This window comes from Bufo bufo, chromosome 2, assembly GCF_905171765.1.
Source record: "Bufo bufo chromosome 2, aBufBuf1.1, whole genome shotgun sequence".
Classification (NCBI taxonomy): Eukaryota; Metazoa; Chordata; class Amphibia; order Anura; family Bufonidae; genus Bufo; species Bufo bufo.
Genome location: NC_053390.1, coordinates 23,279,824 through 23,302,907, shown reverse-complemented (window position 1 = coordinate 23,302,907; position 23,084 = coordinate 23,279,824). Strand labels below are relative to the sequence as shown.

Sequence of the window (23,084 nt, the reverse complement as noted above, 5' to 3'; positions counted from 1 at the left end):
TGTGTAGAAGTAGTAGTAGCAGTGTAGGGAACATGATGGACAGGTAGACAGCGGCAGTGGCATCATTGGGCTGGTGATAAATAGCCACTGTCCGCAATAGAAGTTCTTATGGATCCATTTTCACAAATGTTTTCTCTGACAGTACAATGGAGGCTGGATAAGACAGTACACTGATAGCAAACCGGGCCCATTCCTGCGGCTCGTCCACTCTGTCTACTCAGAAGGCCATGGGGTCAGGGTATGTGCTGAGGAAAGGGCACAGCACAGATACAACTAAACCTGGTTGTTCAGTTGGTGTCTATCAGTTTGCTGATTGCATCTGGTTGGTGCAGTGGTTGAATAATCTTCCATCATGTTCAGCAATCTGTTTTGGCTGCTGCTGCTGTATCTGGGCATGGCTGTACACATATCTGTCCCTGTGGTCTGTCGCAGTGCTTGTCCCCAACTATATTCACACTGGCTGCGGTGAGCAGTGGCAGTGCTTCTCTCCCCTATGTCTCCAGTGGCTGATTAGTTAGCGAGTGCATCGGGGAGATACATGAGCCGGCTTCCATCTTCTGTCTGCAGTGTAATAAACACTGAATTCGGGTTTCTATTAGCAGTCTGCAGTTTTCAAACCAGTATCTGGATCTGGATGTAATAAAAAATTAGTATAGCCCATAACTTCCCTTCAATTTCATGGACATTCCAGAAACAGTAGGGCAGGAACTTTGGCAGTTTTTTTTAAACCAGACCAGATCTTGCAGCTTGGATCTTTGATATAGTGGCCAATAGGACAAGATCAAGGCACCCCCTCCCCATTCTAAAGATAGGTGCAGATCCAAGAGGTGGACCCCACATTTCAGATATATCATAATAAAACAACTCTGCTGTTTTCATTATATTGCACATAATGTTATGTAGCATCGCCCTGAAGTGTCCTCCATGAATGTTTAACAATAAAGCGTTTCATTTATGAAATCATTTTTGTTGTTTCTTTCTGTGGTTCCAAGAATGTCCTTTCTAGACCCAAGAATTTCAGCAGTTTCACTTTGAGTTTTGGGCTATGGGGATCTTCTCAGGATGTCATTGCAGAATAATGCTATTTTCAATTCACTAGACTGTATTTTAAAGGCGTTTCTCAACTTTTAACTTTTTAATAGACCCCTTCAGAGCTGCCGGACCCGCAGTAGGGTTCATATTTACTTTGTCCGTGTCACTGCATCCTGGTTCCATTGCTAACTCTGCAGGTCCTAGGTCTCTGAGAATCATCATCATTTTGAGGGAAAGGTGGGAGAGGCACATGACCATTGCAGCCAATCGCTGCCTGTAGTAGTGATGTCACCCACTCATTATGTCCCTGAGTCACGTGCCACACAGGTGACATTTTACCACTATGGGCAGTGATTGGCTGCAGTGGTTACATGTCCACTCAACCCTTCCTCAACAGAATGTTAATTTCCAGGCACTGGAGGCATTATATACTCCAGTCTTATATAAACTATGGAATATCTTCTAGAAGACCATGTGCCATAAAAAATCCAATACTACACCAGCTAAGGGCTATGGAGGGCATGCCCCTTTTGTTAAGCCCCACCTCCTTTTTAGAAAAGGGTTGTGTCACCACCAGCTCTCTGAGAAGGTCTGGCAGACGTTCTTCTGTACCTCTTGCATGATGTTCTTTGTTTTGGTTTCACTTTGTCATCTCCTTTCCTTCTCCCAGCTGGCACCTATTCACACTAATTGCCTCCCTTTATATTCCCTCCCATACTGCCTCACTTTGCGGTTTATACTACTTCCTGGATTGAAGTGATCACTGCTGGAGACTTCTGTTACTGCTGGTTCAGAAAAGTCCTTTCTTGTATTGTGTTTCTTTGCTGGCTTGATTCTAGGTGACCCTGACTCCCTCCGTATTAAGTGCAGGGAGTCGGTGGTTGTGTCCCCTCACTATTATAGGGTTTTCAGGTGTCACACAGTTTAGGTATGAGGGCATGCAACCGTCTACCTCTGAGACCCTTGTATGTGCTTAGCAGTCAGGGTGAGCTCTTAGGGTTTTACAGGGGTCACCTTTATGCTCCTTAGTTTGGGATCAAGCCAGTCGGATGTTTATCCATAACTTCCAACTATCTGCAATATCATCTGTGACATTATAAACCGCCTTTACCGTCTTAAGCATGGATCCGGTTTCAGCCTTGATTGACCGCATGCAGGGTCTTTCACTGGAGGTAGCAGATCTCCGTAAAACTGTGTCTCAGTTTCAGGTGACCGGTTCTGCTTGCGTTCATGAATCATGGAGATCTCGCTTCCGGATACGTTCTCCGGGGGTAGTGAGAAGTTCGCTTTAGAGAGGCTTGCAAACTCTATTTTTGCCTACTTCCCCATTCCTCTGGTGATGAGGAGCAGAGGGTGGGGATCATCATCTCCTGCTCAGGGTTAACGCTCAGTCTTGGGCCTTTACGCTGCCGGTGGGGGCACGGCCCCTCCGATCGGTGGATGAATTTTTTGTAGCCCTGGGGCAGATATATGATGACCTGGATCGTATTGCTCTGGCTGAATCTAAACTGCGTCTTTTATGCCAGGGTAAACAGTCCGCAGAGATATATTGTTCTGAATTTCGGAGATGGGCAGCTGATACTGGTTGGAACGATGCTGCACTCCGAAGTCAATTTTGCCATGGTCTTTCGGAGGGATTGAAAGATGCATTTGCGTTTCATGAGAGACCTGCCTCGTTGGACTCTGCCATGTCTCTAGCTGTCCGTATTGACAGGCGTCTTAGAGAAAGAGGAGAGACCACTCCATGTCATATTCAGTCCAAGGACAGTGGAGCAGTCTCATTCAGTGCGCAGGGGCCTCAGTCTCTCTCAATCCCCTCTGAGCAGAAGGCCATGCAGCTGGGTTTGCTTGCCTCTGATAGTAGAGGATTCAGCTCTCAGAGGAGGGTATGTTTCTCTTGTGGGGGAATAAATGATTTTGCTAATGTTTGACCCTCTAGGAGATTCAGGGAGTTTTCTAAAAGGTAATAAAGAAACAAAAAGAAAAAACCCTCTAAAAACTTTCCATTTGCTACTATTGGCAAGGTTGATGCGAAAATTGAAGGTTTGCCGTTTGCTTGTAGTTCCTGTTTTGTCCTACCTGCCAGGGTGGTGCTAAATAGCAAGAACATTGTGAGATTTTTGTAGATAGTGGAGCAGCTGTCAATCTCATTGATAATCAATTTGCTATAACACATGGTTTCCAGGTATGCACTTTGGAAAAGGATATACCTGTTTTTGCTATCGATTCCGCTCCACTTTCTCAAAAATCGTTAAAGGGCATAGTTCACAATATCCGTTTGACTGTGGGTGATGCTCATGTTGAGGATATGTCATGTTTCATCCTAAGCGGATTACCTACTCCTCTTGTGTTGGGGCTACCCTGGCTCACTAAACATAACCCCACCATTGATTGACAAGCAAGGCAAATAAATAGTTGGAGTGACTTTTGCAGAGAGAATTGCCTCACGGCGTCTCTTTCAGAGGTTTCTACCAAGACTGTACCATCTTTTCTCTCTGAATTTTCGGATGTGTTTTCCGAGAGTGGTGTCCAGGAGCTGCCCCCTTACCGGGAGTAGGATTGCCCTATTAATCTCATCCCAGGCACCAAGCTGCCAAAATCTCGTTTATACAATCTCTCTCAACCTGAAAGAGTCGCTATGCGTACTTATATCTCTGAGAGCCTGAGAAAGGGACACATCCGACCCTCGAAGTCACCTGTTGCCGCAGTTTTTTTTTTTTTTGGTTAAGAAAAAAGATGGTTCTTTAAGACCTTTTCTGGATTTCAGGGAGCTGAACTGTATCACAATTCGTGACCCATATCCGCTTCCTCTGATCCCGGACCTGTTTAACCAGATTGTTGGGGCTAAAGTTTTTCTAAGTTGGATTTCAGAAGGGCATACAACCTAGTCAGGGTCAGGGAAGCGGACGAATGGAAGACGGCCTTCAATACCCGAGGGTCATTTCGAGAATTTGGTTATGCCCTTTGGTTTGATGAATGCTTGGGCCGTCTTCCAACATTTTGTGAACAGCATTTTTTATCATTTAATGGGGAAATTTGTACTGGTGTATCTAGATGACATTTTTAATTTTTCTCCTGATTTAAAAACTCATAGGGACCACCTATGTCAGGTCTTGCTCATTCTACGGGAGAATAAATTGTACGCTAAACTGGAAAAATGTGTGTTTGCGGTTCCAGAGATAAAATTTCTTGGTTTTCTTCTCTCCGCTTCTGGTTTTCGCATGGACCCTGAGAAGGTCCGCGCTGCGCTTGATTGGGAGCTTCCTGAGAATCAGAAGGCGCTGATGCGGATTTTGGGTTTTGCCAATTATTACAGAAAGTTCATTTTGAATTATTCCTCTGTTGTTAAGCCACTCACTGATATGACTAAAAAGGGGGTAGATTTTTCCTCCTGGTCGGTAGATGCGCTTAAGGCATTTTCTAGTATCAAAGAGAGTTTTGCTTCCGCTCCCATTTTGGTACAACCTGATGTCTCTCTACCTTTTATTGTTGAGGTGGACGCCTCTGATGTGGGTGTGGGTGCGGTCTTATCTCAGGGTCCCTCTCCTGCCAAATGGCGACCGTGTGCCTTTTTCTCAAGGAAACTCTCCTCTGCAGAGAGAAATTAAGATGTGGGAGATAGGGAGTTGTTGGCCATCAAATTAGCTTTTGAGGAATGGCGCCATTGGCTAGAGGGAGCCAGACACCCTATTACTGTGTTTACCGATCATAAGAATCTGGCCTACTTGGAATCAGCCAAGCGTCTGAACCCGAGACAGGCCAGATGGTCTTTATTCTTTTCTAGGTTCAATTTTGTTGTCACGTTCCGCCCTGGGGTTAAAAATGTGAAGGCTGATGCCCTGTCACGTTGTTTTCCGGGAGGGGGGAACTTTGAAGACCCGGGTCCCATTTTGGCTGAAGGGGTGGTCATCTCTGCTCTTTATCCTGATTTGGAGGCAGAGGTTCAGGCAGCCCAGGCAGAGGCTCCTGATCTTTGTCCCCCTTGGAGGTTGTTTGTGCCTCTCGCTTTACAACACAAGGTTTTTAAGGAGCACCACGATACTGTCCTTGCTGGGCACCCGGGGAGCAGAGCCACAGTGGATCTCATTGCTCGGAGATTCTGGTGGCCGGCTCTTCGTAAGACGGTTGAGGGTTTTGTGGCAGCCTGCGAGACCTGTGCTCGTGCCAAGGTCCCTCATTCACGGCCATCGGGTTCTCTCCTCCCGTTACCCTTTCCTTCCCGTCCTTGGATGCATCTGTCCATGGACTTCATTACGGACCTGCCTCGTTCCTCGGGAAAGACTGTAATTCTGGTAGTAGTGGACCGTTTTAGCAAAATGGCGCATTTCATTCCCTTTCCTGGGTTACCCAATGCTAAGATGCTGGCGCAAGCATTTGTTGATCACATTGTCAAATTGCATGGCATTCCTTCAGACATCGTTTCTGATAGGGGCACGCAATTTGTTTCCAGATTCTGGAAGGCCTTCTGTTCTCGCTTGGGGGTTCGGTTGTCGTTCTCTTCTGCTTTTCACCCGCAGTCGAATGGTCAGACTGAACGCGTCATTCAGAATCTGGAGACATATCTGCGCTGTTTTGTGGCGGAAAATCAGGAGGATTGGTGTTCTTTTTTGTCCCTTGCTGAGTTTGCTTTAAATAACCGTCAGGAGTCCTCTGATAAGTCACCATTTTTTGGTGCATATGGGTTTCATCCGCAGTTTGGGACATTCTCTCTCTGGAGAGGGGTCTTCTGGTTTACCTGATGAGGAGAGATTCTCCTCGTCTTTGTCATTTATTTGGCAAAAGATTCAGGGTAATCTGAAGAGGATGAGTGAGAGATATAAGCGTGTGGCGGATAAGTGACGTGTGCCTGGTCCGGACATGAATGTGGGTGATCTGGTGTGGTTGTCTACAAAGAATATCAAACTGAAGGTTCCCTCCTGGAAGTTGGGTCCTAAGTTTATTGGGCCTTACAAGATCTTGTCCGTCATCAATCCCGTTGCCTTCCGTCTTGATCTTCCTCAGACTTGGAAGATCCATAATGTTTTTCACAGATCCCTATTAAAACCTTATGTCCAACCCACTGTACCCTCCTCTTTGCCTCCTCCTCTGATTTTTGTTGACGGTAATCTTGAATTTCAGGTCTCTAGGATTGTGGATTCTCGCATTATCCGCGGTTCTCTCCAGTACCTCGTTCATTGGGAGGGTTATGGTCCTGAGGAGAGGATGTGGGTCCCAGTGGCGGACATTAAGGCTACTCGTCTCATCAGGGCTTTCCATATGTCCCATCCTGAGAAGGTGGGCTCTGAGTGTCCGGAGTCCACTCGTACAGGGAGGGGTACTGTCACCGCCAGCTCTCTGGGAAGGTCTGGCAGACTTTCTTCTGTACCTCTTGCATGATGTTCTTTTGTTTTGGTTTCACTTTGTCATCTCATTTCCTTCTCCCAGCTGGCACCTATTCACACTAATTGCCTCCCTTTATATTCCCTGCCATACTGCCTCACTTTGCGGTTTATACTACTTCCTGGATTGAAGTGATCACTGCTGGAAAATTCTGTTACTGCTGGTTCAGATAAGTCCTTTCTTGTATTGTGTTTCTTTGCTGGCTTGATTCTAGGTGACCCTGACTCCCTCCGTATTAAGTGCAGGGAGCCGGTGGTCGTGTCCCCTCACTATTATAGGGTTTTCAGGTGTTACACAGTCTAGGTACGAGGGCATGCAACCGTCTACCTCTGAGACCCTTGTATGTGCTTAGCAGTCAGGGGTCACCTTTATGCTCCTTAGTTTGGGATCAAGCCAGTCGGATGTTTATCCATAATTCCAGATATCTGCAATATCATCCGTGACAGGTTGACAGTTTTAGAAACCCACAGAAAGTCACAAATGTGCATAAAATGATGCCTACACAAAAAATTGCAACTTCTGTACGAACAGGCTTTAAAAAAGTTATTTTATAATTTATAGTCTAATACTGTCTCTTGAAGGGGGTTTCCTGGGATTTGCTTATTGAGGAGCTTAGGATAGGTCAACAGTATCAAATGGGCAGAGGTCTGGCACTCCTGCTGATCCGCTGTTTTCAGACGTTCCAGCGCTGGAAACAGGCACTCTTAATTCACAGCTCTGTCTACCATGTAGTGGCCGGGCCTGCTTACTTGCTCCTCCTCCTCCCCCCAGGCACCATCCTCCTCTGACTCCTCTTTAGACTCTTGCTGACTTGTCTCAGATGGCGTATCCCCCCCCTGGGAATTCATTCAGCATTGCGACTCCCTCATCTTCCTGCTTCTCGACAGCTTGATCAATGACCCAACGCAATGCAAGCTCCAGAAAGAAGGCGTAAGATACGATGTCACTGATAGCGCCCTGGCTGTGATTGACCAGTTTGGTGATCTCATCAAATGGCCGCAGAAGTCTGCATGCGTCGCGCATGAGCAGCCACTGTCGCGGTGGGAAAAAAACAAGCTTCCCAGAACCTGTCCTGCCGCAGAGTTCGTACAGGTAGTTGTTAACGTATGTTTCTGCTGAAGTTGTATGGTATGTTTCTGCTGAAGCAGCCTATAATGCATATACAAGGTGGAGTTCCAGCGCGTCGGGCAGTCACAAATCAGACGACTGACGAGCAAGTGGTGTCGCTGCTGAACATAAGCTAGACGAGCCATTGCCGTGTAAGATCTTCTAAAAAGGCCAGAGATTTTCCTGGCCTGCCGCAAGACATGCAAGACCCCAGGGTATTTGGCAACGAATCGCTGTGCGACTAAGTTCAGGATATGTACTATGCACGTGTGTCATTTTGCCTGTGACTGCAGAGCTGAAAGGAGTGCAGGACCGATGTGGCTCTTGGCTTCCAGGCACAACAGTCGCAGCACAGCATGGCAACACCTCACCTGGCACGTCGAATAGGTTTTGGGGGGCGCAGCAGAAGAGACGGTAGAAGTGGAAAAGGAGGAGTCGGACGAGGGGGAGACAGAGGATGGAGTAGGAGAAGAAGAGGCAGGCCTGCATGATATCCGTGGTGGTAACACCAAATCCACACGGGTGCCACGGGTTACATGCTTGACGGCAGTCAGAAGCTTCTCCCAGTGGGCAGTAAAAGTTATGTACCTTCCCTGCCCGCGTTTTCTAGACCATGTGTCTGTGGTCAGATGTGTGTAAGAGACCTAGGACCTGCAGAGTTAGCAATGGAACCAGGATGCAGTGACACGGACAAGGTAAATATGAACCCTACTGCGGGTCCGGCAGCTCTGAAGGGGTCTATTAAAAAGTTAAAAGTTGAGAACCCCCTTTAAAATACAGTCTAGTGAATTGAAAATAGCATTGTTCTGCAATGACATCCTGAGAAGATCCCTCAGGATGTTATTCCTGAGAAGATCCCCGTAGCCCAAAACTCAAAGTGCAACTGCTGAAATTCTTGGGTCTAGAAAGGACATTCTTGGAACCACAGAAAGAAACAACAAAAATGATTTCATAAATGAAACGCTTTATTGTTAAACATTCATGGAGGACCCTTCAGGGCGATGCTACATAACATTATGTGCAATATAATGAAAACAGCAGAGTTGTTTTATTATGATTTCAGACATATCTGAAATGTGGGGTCCACCTCTTGGATCTGCACCTATCTTTAGAATGGGGGGGGGGGGGGGGTGCCCTGATCTTGTCCTATTGGCCACTATATCAAAGATCCAAGCTGCAAGATCTGGTCTGGTTTAAAAAAAACTGCCAAAGTTCCTGCCCTACTGTTTCTGGAATGTCCATGAAATTGAATGGAAGTTATGGGCTATACTAATTTTTTATTACATCCAGATCCAGATACTGGTTTGAAAACTGCAGACTGCTAATAGAAACCCGAATTCAGTGTTTAGTACACTGCAGACAGAAGATGGAAGCCGGCTCATGTATCTCCCCGATGCACTCGCTAACTAATCAGCCACTGGAGACATAGGGGAGAGAAGCACTGCCACTGCTCACCACAGCCAGTGTGAATATAGTTGGGGACAAGCACTGCGACAGACCACAGGGACAGATATGTGTACAGCCATGCCCAGATCCAGCAGCAGCAGCCAAAAGAGATTGATGAACATGATGGAAGATTATTCAACCACTGCACCAACCAGATGCAATCAGCAAACTGATAGACACCAACTGAACAACCAGGTTTAGTTGTATCTGTGCTGTGCCCTTTCCTCAGCACATACCCTGACCCCATGGCCTTCTGAGTAGATATAGTGGACGAGCCGCAGGAATGGGCCCGGTTTGCTATCAGTGAACTGTCTTATCCAGCCTCCAGTGTACTGTCAGAGAAAACATTTGTGAAAATGGATCCATAAGAACTTCTATTGCGGACAGTGGCTATTTATCACCAGCCCAATGATGCCACTGCCGCTGTCTACCTGTCCATCATGTTCCCTACACTGCTACTACTACTCCTACACAGGTACACATCTCTTTCCTTGTCTGTCAGATTCAATACCGTACTGCTGCAGCTACTACTGCCACCAACGCCACAACTGCTACCCCAACACAACCGCAAATCTCCTGCCTTGTCTGTCAGATTTCATACCGTACTGCTACAGCTACTACTGCCACCAATGCCACTACTGCTACCCCTACACAGGCGCAAATCTTCTGCCTCCTTGTCTGTTATGTTTGTACTCATGCTGCTGCAGCTACCACTACACCTGCTGCTATTACTTCTACTCCCTGCACAGCTGCAGATCTCCTACTTTGTCAGGTTAAATATTGTTCTGCTCCCATTACTACTACTCCTAAACAGGTGAACATCTGCTGCCTTGTCTGTCAGATTTCATACTGTACTGCTGCACTTACTACTGCCACCATTGCCACTACTGCTACTCCTACATAGCCGCAAATCTCCTGCCTTGTCCGTCAGGTTCAGTACAATACTGCTGCTGCTCCCCAAAAAGTGAGCATTCTTGAAATTCTTGTTCAGAACAAGCCATTGCTTCTGACAACACCCTGAGTGTAAACACTGCCAGACATCCACCCCATTAGAGAGAAGTTTTGGATGATTTCTTTTATTTTAAAAAGCATAACAAAGCCAAAAGTGCAATGTGTTGTTAAACAGTTTGCCTATTACCACCGGCCACCATCTGTTTATCCATATCTATATATTTCACTGCCACTTTAAGATTGCCAATGCTGCCTTGACGTTAAAGCCCTACAAGACTTCAGAATTTATTAGGGCAATCTGAGCACTGTCACTTTGGTTTGAATGTATTTGTACCCAAATGGAATCTGCTGATTTCAGAAATTTGCTCCTGCGTGACTTCTCTGATGTGTGACAAGATCTGTTTTTTGTGTAAAACATTTCCCACATTCTGAACACAAATACGGCTTCTCTCCTGTGTGACTTCTCTTATGGCTAACAAGACCTGATCTTTGTGTAAAACATTTCCCACATTCTGAACATGAAAATGGTTTCTCTCCTGTGTGAATTCTCTCATGTATAACAAGATTTGATTTGATTTTAAAAACTTTCCCACATTCTGAACACGAAAATGGCTTCTCTCCTGTGTGACTTCTCTCATGCCCAACAAGATCTGATTTTTGTGTAAAACATTTCCCTCATTCTGAACACGAATATGGCTTCTCTCCTGTGTGACTTCTCTTATGGCTAACAAGACCTGATCTTTGTGTAAAACATTTCCCACATTCTGAACACGAATATGGCTTCTCTCCTGTGTGACTTCTCTTATGGCTAACAAGACCTGATTTTTGTGTAAAACATTTCCCACATTCTGAACATGAATATGGCTTATCTCCTGTGTGATTTCTCTCATGTATAACTAGATTTGATTTATTTGTAAAACATTTCCCACATTCTGAACACTTAAACATCTCTCCTATGTGGCTTTTTTTTATGTCTAACAAGATGTGTTTTATCTGTAAAGCACTCCCCACATTCTGAACAGGAGTATGGCTTCTCCCCGGTGCAAATTCTTCTATATGTAGAAAGACTTGATCTTTTTGTGAACTCTTTACCACAGTGAAACATTTCACCCTCTTTCTGGTCAAGAGAAGGTTCCTCATGATTAGGAAGATTATATGTACTGTGAAGTCCTGGATGTACATTAATATTTTCTCCTGAAGAGCGCTGTATATCTTCATCTTCTACTTTATAATTTAGTGACAAAAAATTTCCTTCAGAATTTGTACTTGGATTTTCTGCTAAAATAAAAAAAAAAATTGTGTCATTTTTAATAATCTAGAGTAGACAAATTTATAGATTTCCTATTAGGCTGGAATTGTATCCAGCAGGAACTAGAGGTATATAGTAAGTTATGTATTTTCAAGACACTTCTGGCTTTGGTTGAAAAAGCAGCACCAAAACTGAATGTGTGATTCCAGCCATTTAAAGTTTTCTATAACACAAAGTTCAGGATTCTGGTCTACATCTAATTTTATTACCCAAATCTAGCTAAAAATCGTGAAAAACCCAACAAGCCTGTCTTTTGATAACATATTTGACATTTCTATGCCAAGTGGGCATCACACTAATACAATAAGTTAATGTAATAGGATCTATCACGACATTCCTCATCACAAACTGCATTCATTATTAAATCAATCTGTTAGACCTGATGGACATGGTGTTTTTACTAGTAAAATCTATACTATAATGCCCACCTATGGATTACCTGACAAGCTCTTTTTAATGTACCTCCTCCTCTGCTGCTGATATCTCACACTGCAAAACCCTTTTAACCATTATGAAAAAAAAAAATTATAATCCATACATCTTTGCAAAGCCTCAATGCACAATGACAGTACATGTAGGTCACTGGCGGAGATCCTTCAGGTGAATGAAGCCCATCAATATGTCTGACTTACAAGGAAAATTCAGGGACTTAACGTCATGGGTAAAGAGTCTAACCTGTGGTGCTCCTCCATTACATGTCACCGCACACACGTGTAGACACTGCACATGACGGCTCTTACCCTGTGATATAAGAGGCTGGTGCTCCTCCATTACATGTCACCGCACACACGTGTAGACACTGCACATGACGGCTCTTACCCTGTGATATAAGAGGCTGGTGCTCCTCCATTTCATGTCACCGCACACACGTGTATACACTGCACATGCACATGACGGCTCTTACCTTGTGATATAAGAGGCTGGTGCTCCTCCATTACATGTCACTGCACACACATGTACACACTGCACATGACGGCTCTTACCCTGTGATATAAGAGGCTGGTGCTCCTCCATTACCTGTCACTGCACACATGTGTATACACTGCACATGACGGCTCTTACCTTGTGATATAAGAGGCTGGTGCTCCTCCATTACATGTCACTGCACACACGTGTATACACTGCACATGACTGCTCTTACCCTGTGATATAAGAGGCTGGTGCTCCTCCATTACATGTCACTGCACACACGTGTATACACTGCACATGACGGCTCTTACCCTGTGATATAAGAGGCTGGTGCTCCTCCATTACATGTCACTGCACACACGTGTATACACTGCACATGACGGGGTCTTACCTTGTGATATAAGAGGCTGGTGCTCCTCCATTACATGTCACTGCACACACATGTATACACTGCACATGACGGCTCTTACCCTGTGATATAAGAGGCTGGTGCTCCTCCATTACATGTCACTGCACACACGTGTATACACTGCACATGACGGCTCTTACCTTGTGATATAAGAGGCTGGTGCTCCTCCATTACATGTGACTGCACACACGTGTATACACTGCACATGACGGCTCTTACCTTGTGATATAAGAGGCTGGTGCTCCTCCATTACATGTCACTGCACACACATGTATACACTGCACATGACGGCTCTTACCCTGTGATATAAGAGGCTGGTGCTCCTCCATTACATGTCACTGCACACACGTGTACACACTGCACATGACGGCTCTTACCTTGTGATATAAGAGGCTGGTGCTCCTCCATCATGGCCTCCTTGTACAGATCCTTGTGTCCTTCTATATACTCCCACTCCTCCATGGAGAAATAGACAGTGACATCCTGACACCTTACAGGGACCTGACAACACAATGACACCGTCATCACCCAGACCCCTCCAGTGCTGTTACTGGAGAATTTCCCAGCATTCCCAGCAGTGTCACCTCTCCAGTCAGCAGCTCCATCATCTTGTGGGTGAGCTCTAGGATCTTCTGCTCATGTATCAGGGGGTGAGGGGGAGGCTCTGTGATGGGGGGAGGGGTCCTGCTCCGCCCTCCTGACTCCTGGAGATGGATGATGGGAGTCACACAGTCCCCCGATGTCTTCTTCACTATTGTGTACTCCTGTGGATGGAGAGAGACACTTAGGCTGGGTTCACACTTGAGCTTTGCGCTGTAAAACGCTCAACACATGAAAACCAATGCTTCCCTATGGCCCTGGTTCTCACTTGAGCGTTTTACAGCGCTGTAAAACGCCCTATGCTCAAACAAGTTCTTGAGCTTCTTTGGGGCGTTTTGTCGCGCGTTTGCGGCCATAGGATAGCATAGGAACGCGCATATATGCTATTTTGAGCGTTTGTGACCATCAAAACGCGCGTACGAACGTGCGTTTGGCACATGGCAACAGGCCATAAAAGGACACACCCCTAGTGAGCGGCTAATGTGCAGCCTGAGCAACATGGAGGAAGCAGGCTGTGATAGTGAGACTCTGATCAGGCTTGTGCGTTCCAAACGCTGCCTGTATGACATCCAGGATGCCAATTTCAAAAATAGGATAATCAGGAAACAGGCATGGGAGGACATTGGCCGTACCATCTGGCCACAGTGGATGAGCTTATCCAAAACAGGGAAAGAAGGCCAAGGTATTGACATGTGTGTTCTGAGTGTAAAAAGGAGCTCCTTGTGTGCACTGGTGTAAAAACTATATGTAATAGTCCAGGCCAGCTCTACCTGCGGCCCTCCAGCTGTTGTCTAACTACAACTCCCAATATGCTGTGCTGTATTTTACTTGCTGTAGCCTGTCCTGGCATGCATGGAGTTGTAGTTTTGCTACAGCTGGAGGGCTGCAGCTTCACCCTCCCTGTTCTAGTATATGGGCAGTCAATGTTTCCCGTCACCCACATTCTGGCACAATGTAGTGGGGCAGTATGCTCAATTTGCACTTGTTCCACTGTGTTTCGCCAGATGGCGCTGTTCCAATCTGGAAATGTATTCAAAATTCAAATTGTGGCCTACATTTGTGGGTCGGATTGGTGGTATAAAGTTGATATGGATATTGTCGACGGTTAAACATTATTGTGCTTGTGGGCTATTGCAGCACTGGCACATTATAGGTGAGTGTATGTGTTCAGTCCCAGTATTGGCCACATAAATGGGACCCCTAATTCCGCCCACATTGTTTTCCCTTGTTAATGGACGAGTATTGGGCCCATAAATGGGACCCCTAATTCCGCCCACATTGTTTTCCCTTGTTAATGTAGGAGTATTGGTGGGCACTATTGGTGCTTCTACAAGGGCCACTATATAGGTGAAAAAAGGGCATTGCACACATTCACTCTTCAAATTTTTTAATGCAGCCATTACACTAATCCAATAAAATAAAATGGAATATTAACAGATAACGAACCAATCTTTGCTGGGGGAAAAAACAAAATATTTGAACATTATATGGCTTGCATTTGCCAAGGTAACTCCCCCTGTGGTGACATGAAATATGCAGTGAAGTGGTCCCGAATAGCGGCACCATGTGTGGTCCCACGAACACCGCTGCGAATAGTACTCTCCATGGAATTGCTCAAAGAATCCTCAAAATTGAAGCCATCCCTTTGTCTGACAAAATTGTGAAGAGCACATGCTGCCTTCACAGCCGAGATGGCGGTCTCCAATTTCAGATGTATGGGTGAGTGCAGAACTCGCCATTTGTTGGATAATATGCCGAATGCACATTCCACCACCCTGCGTGCTCTTGTCAGACGATAATTAAAAACACGGCGCGCAATGGAGAGACCACGGCTGGAGTATGGCCTCATAAGATGCTCACCTAGAGCAAATGCCTCGTCCCCTACAAAAACAAATGGCATAGACGGATAAGTGGTGCCAGGCAGTGTGGTGTTCCCGGGAAGGTCAAGGGAATTATTAATGAGCATTTGGCCAAAGTCTGAATGCCCAAAAACAGCAGAGTCAGAGCTGCTGCCATAGGAACCCACATCGATGTAACGGAAACAATAGTTAGCATCACATACTGCAAAAAGAACTACAGAAAAGTATTTTTTATAATTAAAGAACTGACTGCCACTCCTCATTGGCTTCACAACGCGGATGTGTTTGCCGTCAATTGCTCCTACACAGTTTGGGAAATTGCATGTTAGCTGAAAAGTATCCGAAATTTTCAGCCACTCCTCCTTGTTTGGTTGGCCCATGACAGCAGCATGTAGGACATGCCAAATGACGATGCAGGTTTCCTTCACGATTACACTGGCTGTGGATTTCCCGATCAGGAAGGTGTAGTGAAGACTGATCAACGAGTGGCCAGTAGCTAGATAGCTGCAAAAAAAGATTGAAAAACTGGATTTTAAATAATGGATGATGCTTTTTTTTTAATATAGTCAACGTTTTGAAAAGCAAGTGGAAGAGCCTGAAAGATGCTTTTGTTCGACATCGGCGTAAGGAGAGGGAGCAGAGGAGCGGAGCTTCGCCAGGGGCACGGTCGAGTTATGTGCATGCCGAGCAAATGGCCTTTCTCATCCCATGCACTGAAATGCGTAGGTGAGTCCAGTGCATACACATGCAGGAGAGGGTGTGGTATGACATGCATTCACTTTCAAATCTTGCACATACTTATGTATATTTTCATTTTCACAGCACCGATAGTAGCTGGTCCCAACCTCAACAGCAGGAGGAGGAAGAGGGGGAGGTCAACCGAGACAGTGAGGCCTGTGCGTCAACGGGGCCACTAAGTCCTCCTCCACCCGATCCCACCCCTACATTCCAAACCCCCACACAGCCTGCACCACCTGTCGTGGAACCCGCAAACATTAGGGTTCACCGACCAAAACGGAGAAGGCCATCACGCCATGAGGACCGGCTAATAGCATGCCTGGATGCGCTTGCCCATCCTGCCCCCAAACTCTCGTGTGATGGGCTTTTCCTCTTGAGTTTGGAGGAAAAAATGCAGCAAGTGCCCAGAAATCGAATCACCGAAGCAAGGGACACATTAACAAGGGTGCTAGACAGCTTCATCCCATGTTCTGAAATCACACAGGCCAGCAATGCACCACAACATCCACCACAACATCCACCACCCACTCACACATACACATCACAAACATACCCCCAAACTAACATACCACACCCTCACGACACATGGCACACACAACCCCACTCCTCATACACCTATCCCTCCACCAGCATGGGCAACAACCCCTCCACCACCGCTCCAATGCAATCTGGCCAGCAATCGGGTGGACTGAGAGAGGCCATGCGGGATCCTGAGCCACATTTCAGCTTGCCGCACTACCACAATCTGTAAATATTTAGGGACATTATTTTGTGTGTCCGGGGTGTTGTGCATTGATTGTTTTTTTTTTAAATTGGCCGACTAATTTTACGTTGGAATGACAAAAAGTTATGTTGTTTCTGTTAAAACACACTATGTGCATTTTTGGAGGAACTGGAACATGTTCGGTACCTTTTCCCCAAATTAAAAACATTTGCTAAGTTTGTGTGACTCTTATTTGGAAGGGAGTGGGTCCGTATGGGAAAATGTGCGTAAACTATGTAAGTATGGTATCTACAGTGGCGGAAATAATTATTTGACCCCTCACTGATTTTGTAAGTTTGTCCAATGACAAAGAAATGAAAAGTCTCAGAACAGTATCATTTCAATGGTAGGTTTATTGTAACAGTGGCAGATAGCACATCAAAAGGAAAATCGAAAAAATAACTTTAAATAAAAGATAGCAACTGATTTGCATTTCATTGAGTGAAATAAGTATTTGAACCCTCTAACAAAAAAAGACTTAATACTTGGTGGAAAAACCCTTGTTTGCAAGCACAGAGGTCAAACGTTTCTTGTAATTGATGACCAAGTTTGCGCACATTTTAGGAGGAATGTTGGTCCACTCCTCTTTGCAGATCATCTCTAAATCCCTAAGGTTTCGAGGCTGTCTCTGTGCAACTCTGAGCTTGAGCTCCCTCCATAGGTTTTCGATTGGATTAAGGTCCGGAGACTGACTAGGCCACTCCATGACCTTAATGTGCTTCTTCTTGAGCCACTCCTTTGTTGCCTTTGCTGTATGTTTTGGGTCATTGTCGTGCTGGAACACCCATCCACGACCCATTTTCAGTTTCCTGGCAGAGGGAAGGAGGTTGTCGCTCAGGATTTCACGATACATGGCTCCGTCCATTTTCCCGTTTATGCGAATAAGTTGTCCTGTGCCCTTAGCAGAAAAACACCCCCAAAGCAAAATGTTTCCACCCCCATGCTTGACGGTGGGGACGGTGTTTTGGGGGTCATAGGCAGCATTTTTCTTCCTCCAAACACAGCGAGTTGAGTTAATGCCAAAGAGCTCTATTTTGGTCTCATCAGACCACAGCACCTTCTCCCAGTCACTCTCTGAATCATTCAGGTGTTCATTGGCAAACTTCAGACGGGCCTGCACATGTGCCTTCCTGAGCAGGGGGACCTTGCGAGCCCTGCAGGATTTTAATCCATTGCGGTGTAATGTGTTTCCAAGGGTTTTCTTGGTGACTGTGGTCCCTGCTAATTTGAGGTCATTAACTAACTCCTCCCGTGTAGTTCTAGGATGCTTTTTCACCTTTCTCAGAACCATTGACACCCCACGAGGTGAGATCTTGCGTGGAGCCCCAGAGCGAGGTCGATTGATGGTCATTTTGTGCTCCTTCCATTTTCGAACAATCGCACCAACAGTTGTCACCTTCTCTCCCAGCTTCTTGCTAATGGTTTTGTAGCCCATTCCAGCCTTGTGCAGGTCTACAATTTTGTCTCTGACATCCTTGGACAGCTCTTTGGTCTTTCCCATGTTGGAGAGTTTGGAGTCTGCTTGATTGATTGATTCTGTGGACAGGTGTCTTTTATACAGGTGACTAGTTAAGACAGGTGTCCTTAATGAGGGTGACTAATTGAGTAGAAGTGTCTAACCACTCTGTGGGAGCCAGAACTCTTAATGGTTGGTAGGGGTTCAAATACTTATTTCACTCAATGAAATGCAAATCAGTTGCTATCTTTTATTTAAAGTTATTTTTTCGATTTTCCTTTTGATGTGCTATCTGCCACTGTTACAATAAACCTACCATTGAAATGATACTGTTCTGAGACTTTTCATTTCTTTGTCATTGGACAAACTTACAAAATCAGTGAGGGGTCAAATAATTATTTCCGCCACTGTATATGTCAAATTTCAAAAGCATACACATCAAATCCACCCCCGCTAAAACAATCAAACGTCACAACCAACCGTGGAAAATAACAAAGGCCACACTAATATCCAGTCACCACACAATGCAAATGCCTTTATAAGGCCACTATTAGAGTCTACTTACCGCAAAGTAATAATCGGTCTTTCCGCGGGTGGTATACTGTCCCGCATGAAGGTGTCCTCACGTTCTAAATGGGTGCCCAACAACCCCAGGAGCTCATCAAAGCTGTTCCAAACCCAAATGGCGAGGGTTAACATTCACAAAATACTACAACTGGTACCTTCACAATTGCAACAACACTACTATAACTATTGTATATGTACAAACCTGGTGATGGACATCCGCGTGTATGAAAAAAATTTGTCTTCATGGGCCCGGAGGCCCACGTACAGTGGCCAAAACTGTCCCCTTTCAGTTCGATTGGCAATGACAGGATGGACCCAGAAGCGTCGCCTGCTCTCTCTCCTTCGCCGCAAACGTCCGAGATGGATTGCTGCAACAATTGCCGCAATTGGTCGCCTTCTGGAAAATTCCATGACTGCAAACAATCCACTCTCCCAAAACCCATGAAATTGGCCACCTGCATATCTCTATCATTAGACACCTTTCATATATACTACAAAGAAAAAAATAAGGGGTTGGGTCAGCACAACCTGCCTGTAGGTGCAGATCACTATGGCGAAATACATATACAAACGGAAAATGCAAATGTGATCGCACACTACATCCAGCACTCTGCCCTCCATGCTGGATGAGACATTGGTTTATATTTTGGCCAAAGCATAGTAAGCCACTCACCGCGTCAAGGTCGTCTCATGAGTGGTCCCTAACTCTTGTTCCTACCTGTTCATGGGCCATGACAGCCACATAAAATCCAGGGAATGCAGGTCAGCATGCAAGCCAAGTACACTTTGCTTGTAACCCCGTCCGGTGCCATTACAGCTTTCATCGGATCCAGGGATGCAAGTACCAACATGCATGCTGAACCCACCATATACTTCTCCTGGAGCCAGATGGCTAATGGTAGGTTCTATACAAGCAGACTCAGTTTTATACTGACTTTAAAACCAGCCTCAAGGACAGATTAACTGGTCAGGTGTGCAATGACTCCAAGGAGATCGCCACGCCTCCAATATATACTACAAAGAAAAAAATAAGGGGTTGGGTCAGCACAACCTGCCTGCAGGTGCAGAACACTATGGCGAAATACATATATAAACGGAAAATGCAAATGTGATCGCACACTACATCCAGCACTCTGCCCTCCATGCTAGAGAGTCAGTAAAAAACTGAGTCTGCTTGTATAGAACCTACCATTAGCCATCTGGCTCCAGGAGAAGTATATGGTGGGTTCAGCATGCATGTTGGTACTTGCATCCCTGGATCCGATGAAAGCTGTAATGGCACCGGACGGGGTTACAAGCAAAGTGTACTTGGCTTGCATGCTGACCTGCATTCCCTGGATTTTATGTGGCTGTCATGGCCCATGAACAGGTAGGAACAAGAGTTAGGGACCACTCATGAGACGACCTTGACGCGGTGAGTGGCTTACTATGCTTTGGCCAAAATATAAACCAATGTCTCATCCAGCATGGAGGGCAGAGTGCTGGATGTAGTGTGCGATCACATTTGCATTTACCTTTCATATATAGACAGGGCTGTATTTTCATAGGACAACACTGCTGTCCATCATACAAACTCACGTAAAACGCGCGTTGGCTATGGCCAAAAACGCTAAAAAAAAACGTGCCTAAAACGCGCGACAAAAACGCGCGTCAAACGCGCATATCTAAAACGCTCAGGTCTGAACCCAGCCTTAGAGAATAAACCCTTCAGGGGCCATGTGCTTTCCTCCGGCCTCTTCTTCCTGGGTACAACGTGCCTACTTACCTTTTCATGGCTCCTACAACATGACTATTGGTCACTGGTCACATGATACATCACTCACCATACTGGGGGCTGATCTTCAGGTTCTCCATCACTTGGAAGGTCTGGAGGCCGTTCTCCAGGACCCTGGACTCTTCCTATCACTTCCTATGATGGATTCTCCTTCCCGATGTCTGACTTGTTACAGAATACAATAAAGAGGAGAGAAATCTAGAAAAGTTTACCTCTCCGCTCAGCAGGGAGATGATCTCCAAGGTGAGGTCTAATATTCTTCTGCTGATCTCCTTCCTGTCCATCCTTGGTGGATCATTCAGGAGAAGGCTCGTATTGCTGGTTTTAAAAAGGAATAAAAATTAAAAAGGAATAAAGTTTAAAGAACCACTCGTATGGATTTTTTTTTTTTGCAGACTTGAATTTCAAATAGATCTTAAACCTTCTATACTAATAAAGTTACATTTTTAGATGCTTAGTTTATACAGAAATTTACATCTTCATTTTCTGTTAATGCATCATGTGATTTAGATAGGACTAACTATTCTGTCCTTATACTTAGGTCTTCCCCAACAGGTCCATTTCTCCCTTTCCTGTGCAGCTGGAAACTACAAGCAGAGACTAAAGGAAGATCGTCATCTGCTGTATCCCCCTCAGCAGCTCTTCCTTTCTGCTTCCATTGTGGAAGTGCCCATAAGTACAGGAGGACGGGAAGCAGAGAATGCAGCGCTCCCTGGGCTCACTGTTCACCGCTTCCTGGTCCTCGACCGCTCGTTATGCTGTGACTGCGCAGAGCATGAGGACATCTGTGCTCTGTGACTTCACGCTGTGCACATCAGGTCACAGCACAACGTGCAGCAGAAAGAAGAAGAGAGCTGGATCCTAGGAGTGGCGGCGGTGTCCGGAGCAGGGGAGGTAAGTAGATATTTTATTAGTTTTTTGCTCTGAGCATGGGGGTCTGAACTGAGGGGTCATTCACACTGTGGGTCTGATCTGATGTCTGAGTGGGGGGGAGGGGATCTTATTTACATTGGGGGTCTGAGCTGAGGTCTGAATGGGGGGGTCTTATTTACATTGGGGGTCTGATCTGAGGTCAGATTGGAAGTCTTATTAATATTGGGGGTCTGATTGGGGCTCTGAGCTGAGGTCTGATTGACATTGGTAGTCTTATCTGAAAAATATTATTTTCTTATTCTCCTCCTCTAACACCTCGGTGCGTCTTATAGGATGAAACAATACTGTATACCCTAAACTGTTATTCCTTATATTCTTATATAGTTATTATTATTTTTTTAGCTTTCTGCAGTTTTCCTCAATAAATACAGCAAAAACCCATAGAAACGGAGGGCAGAATTCTGTGATTAAAGCAGCCCCAACAGCTTAACATATAAACTCTGTCCAAACTGCTTGTGGAGCTGAGAGGTGTGCAATGTATTTCTGGAGTCAAATCGGATTTGTTGTTTTTAATAAATGTACGTTTAAACCGAACCGCTTAACGCATGTGTCCTGGTATTCACTACAATTCTACACTTGGTGCCAGTGTACACTGCACCTCTAGTATTATATTCATTATATTTGAAATAACACTCACCAACCACAGTATTATACAGATTACTATATACTTTAAACTTTAGCATTACATATTACCATTGTATATACTACAATTCAGACACATTTGGTGTCAGTATATACTACAGTTTTTGCATGACATTTAAAATAATACAAATAGATTTTTTTTTTGACTGCTCAATGATTACCATATACTGTGAACGGTGCCATTAGTCACTAGAATTCTATAGTCTGTACACTATGATTTACATAAACTTGGTGTCAGTATGCACTGCACCTCTAGTATTATATTTATTATATTAAAACTACACACATTAACCACAGTATTTTGCATAGATTACTGTATACTTTAAACTGTCCCATTACATGTTGATCTCTCTCTCTCTCTCTCTCTTACACAGAAACTTTCAGCTCTTTTCAAGAACTATGTAGTTCCTTCCAGAAATGCACATCAAAGTGAAAAGATCCCCATCATGGTGGTCACAAAAGGTAACAACCGGACTCCACACCTGTCTATTTGCCAAGGATGAAGCAGGAAGAAAGAATCAGGCACCAGGGAGAATGAAGCATCTGTAAGGTACGTGTAGTGCACCAGGAAACGACAAAGGGCGGCAGGAAGTAGAGAGGTGGAGACATGGGCGACTCGTCCCACAGTGGAGAAGAAGGTAAACCAGCTAAAGGAGCGCAGGGATGCAGAGTGGGATCACATTGCTGAGTGCGGAGGAGGCGATGCTGGCGCATCAATGAGGGCGGATGTTGCAGGTAGGCCAGAGCCTAGTGAAGGCCCCAGGCCTGCCTCTAGATCAGGGATCAGCAAGCAACTTCCGGAACTCCAGGTGTGCTAAAACTACAACTCCCAGAATGCTCCATTCACTTCCACGGGAGTTAGAAGAACAGCCATACATGTTAGCATGCTGGGAGTTGTAGTTTCATAGAAGCTGGAGTGCCGGTTGCTGATCCCTGTTCTAGAGTGTCTCAGCAGGCTGTGCCTCTCTGGCGCAGCCTGCTGGTGAATGTTATTATAGCACCGACATCGAAATACATTACACTACAGGGATCGCCTATCATAGTCCGCTTACAGGACTATTAACCACTTGCCATCTGGGCCATTTGCCCCCTTCCTGACCAGGCCTAATTTTGCAAAACTGACATATCTCACTTTATGTGGTAATAACTTTGGAACGCCTTTATTTATCCAAGTCATTCAGAGATTGTTTTCTCGTGACACATTGTACTT

The 23,084-nt window shown here is 45.3% G+C and overlaps 1 protein-coding gene, 1 long non-coding RNA gene and 1 pseudogene across 3 annotated transcripts in view; 1 reads left to right on the top strand and 2 right to left on the bottom strand.

The window, feature by feature from the left end:
- Positions 1-11,116, bottom strand: part of LOC120991126 — a 126,937-nt pseudogene extending 115,821 nt beyond the window's left edge.
- The window catches only part of LOC120991124 (zinc finger protein 585A-like), a 2,129,672-nt gene that overhangs the window by 2,052,373 nt on the left and 54,215 nt on the right, over positions 1-23,084 (top strand). The gene's annotated exons all lie outside the window — the stretch shown is intronic.
- Positions 13,256-23,084, bottom strand: part of LOC120991176 — a 42,311-nt gene continuing 32,482 nt past the window's right edge. For both annotated transcript variants that reach the window (XR_005776517.1, XR_005776518.1), the window contains exon 3: positions 13,256-13,306. This is a non-coding gene — a long non-coding RNA (uncharacterized LOC120991176). The remainder of the gene's footprint in view (positions 13,307-23,084) is intronic.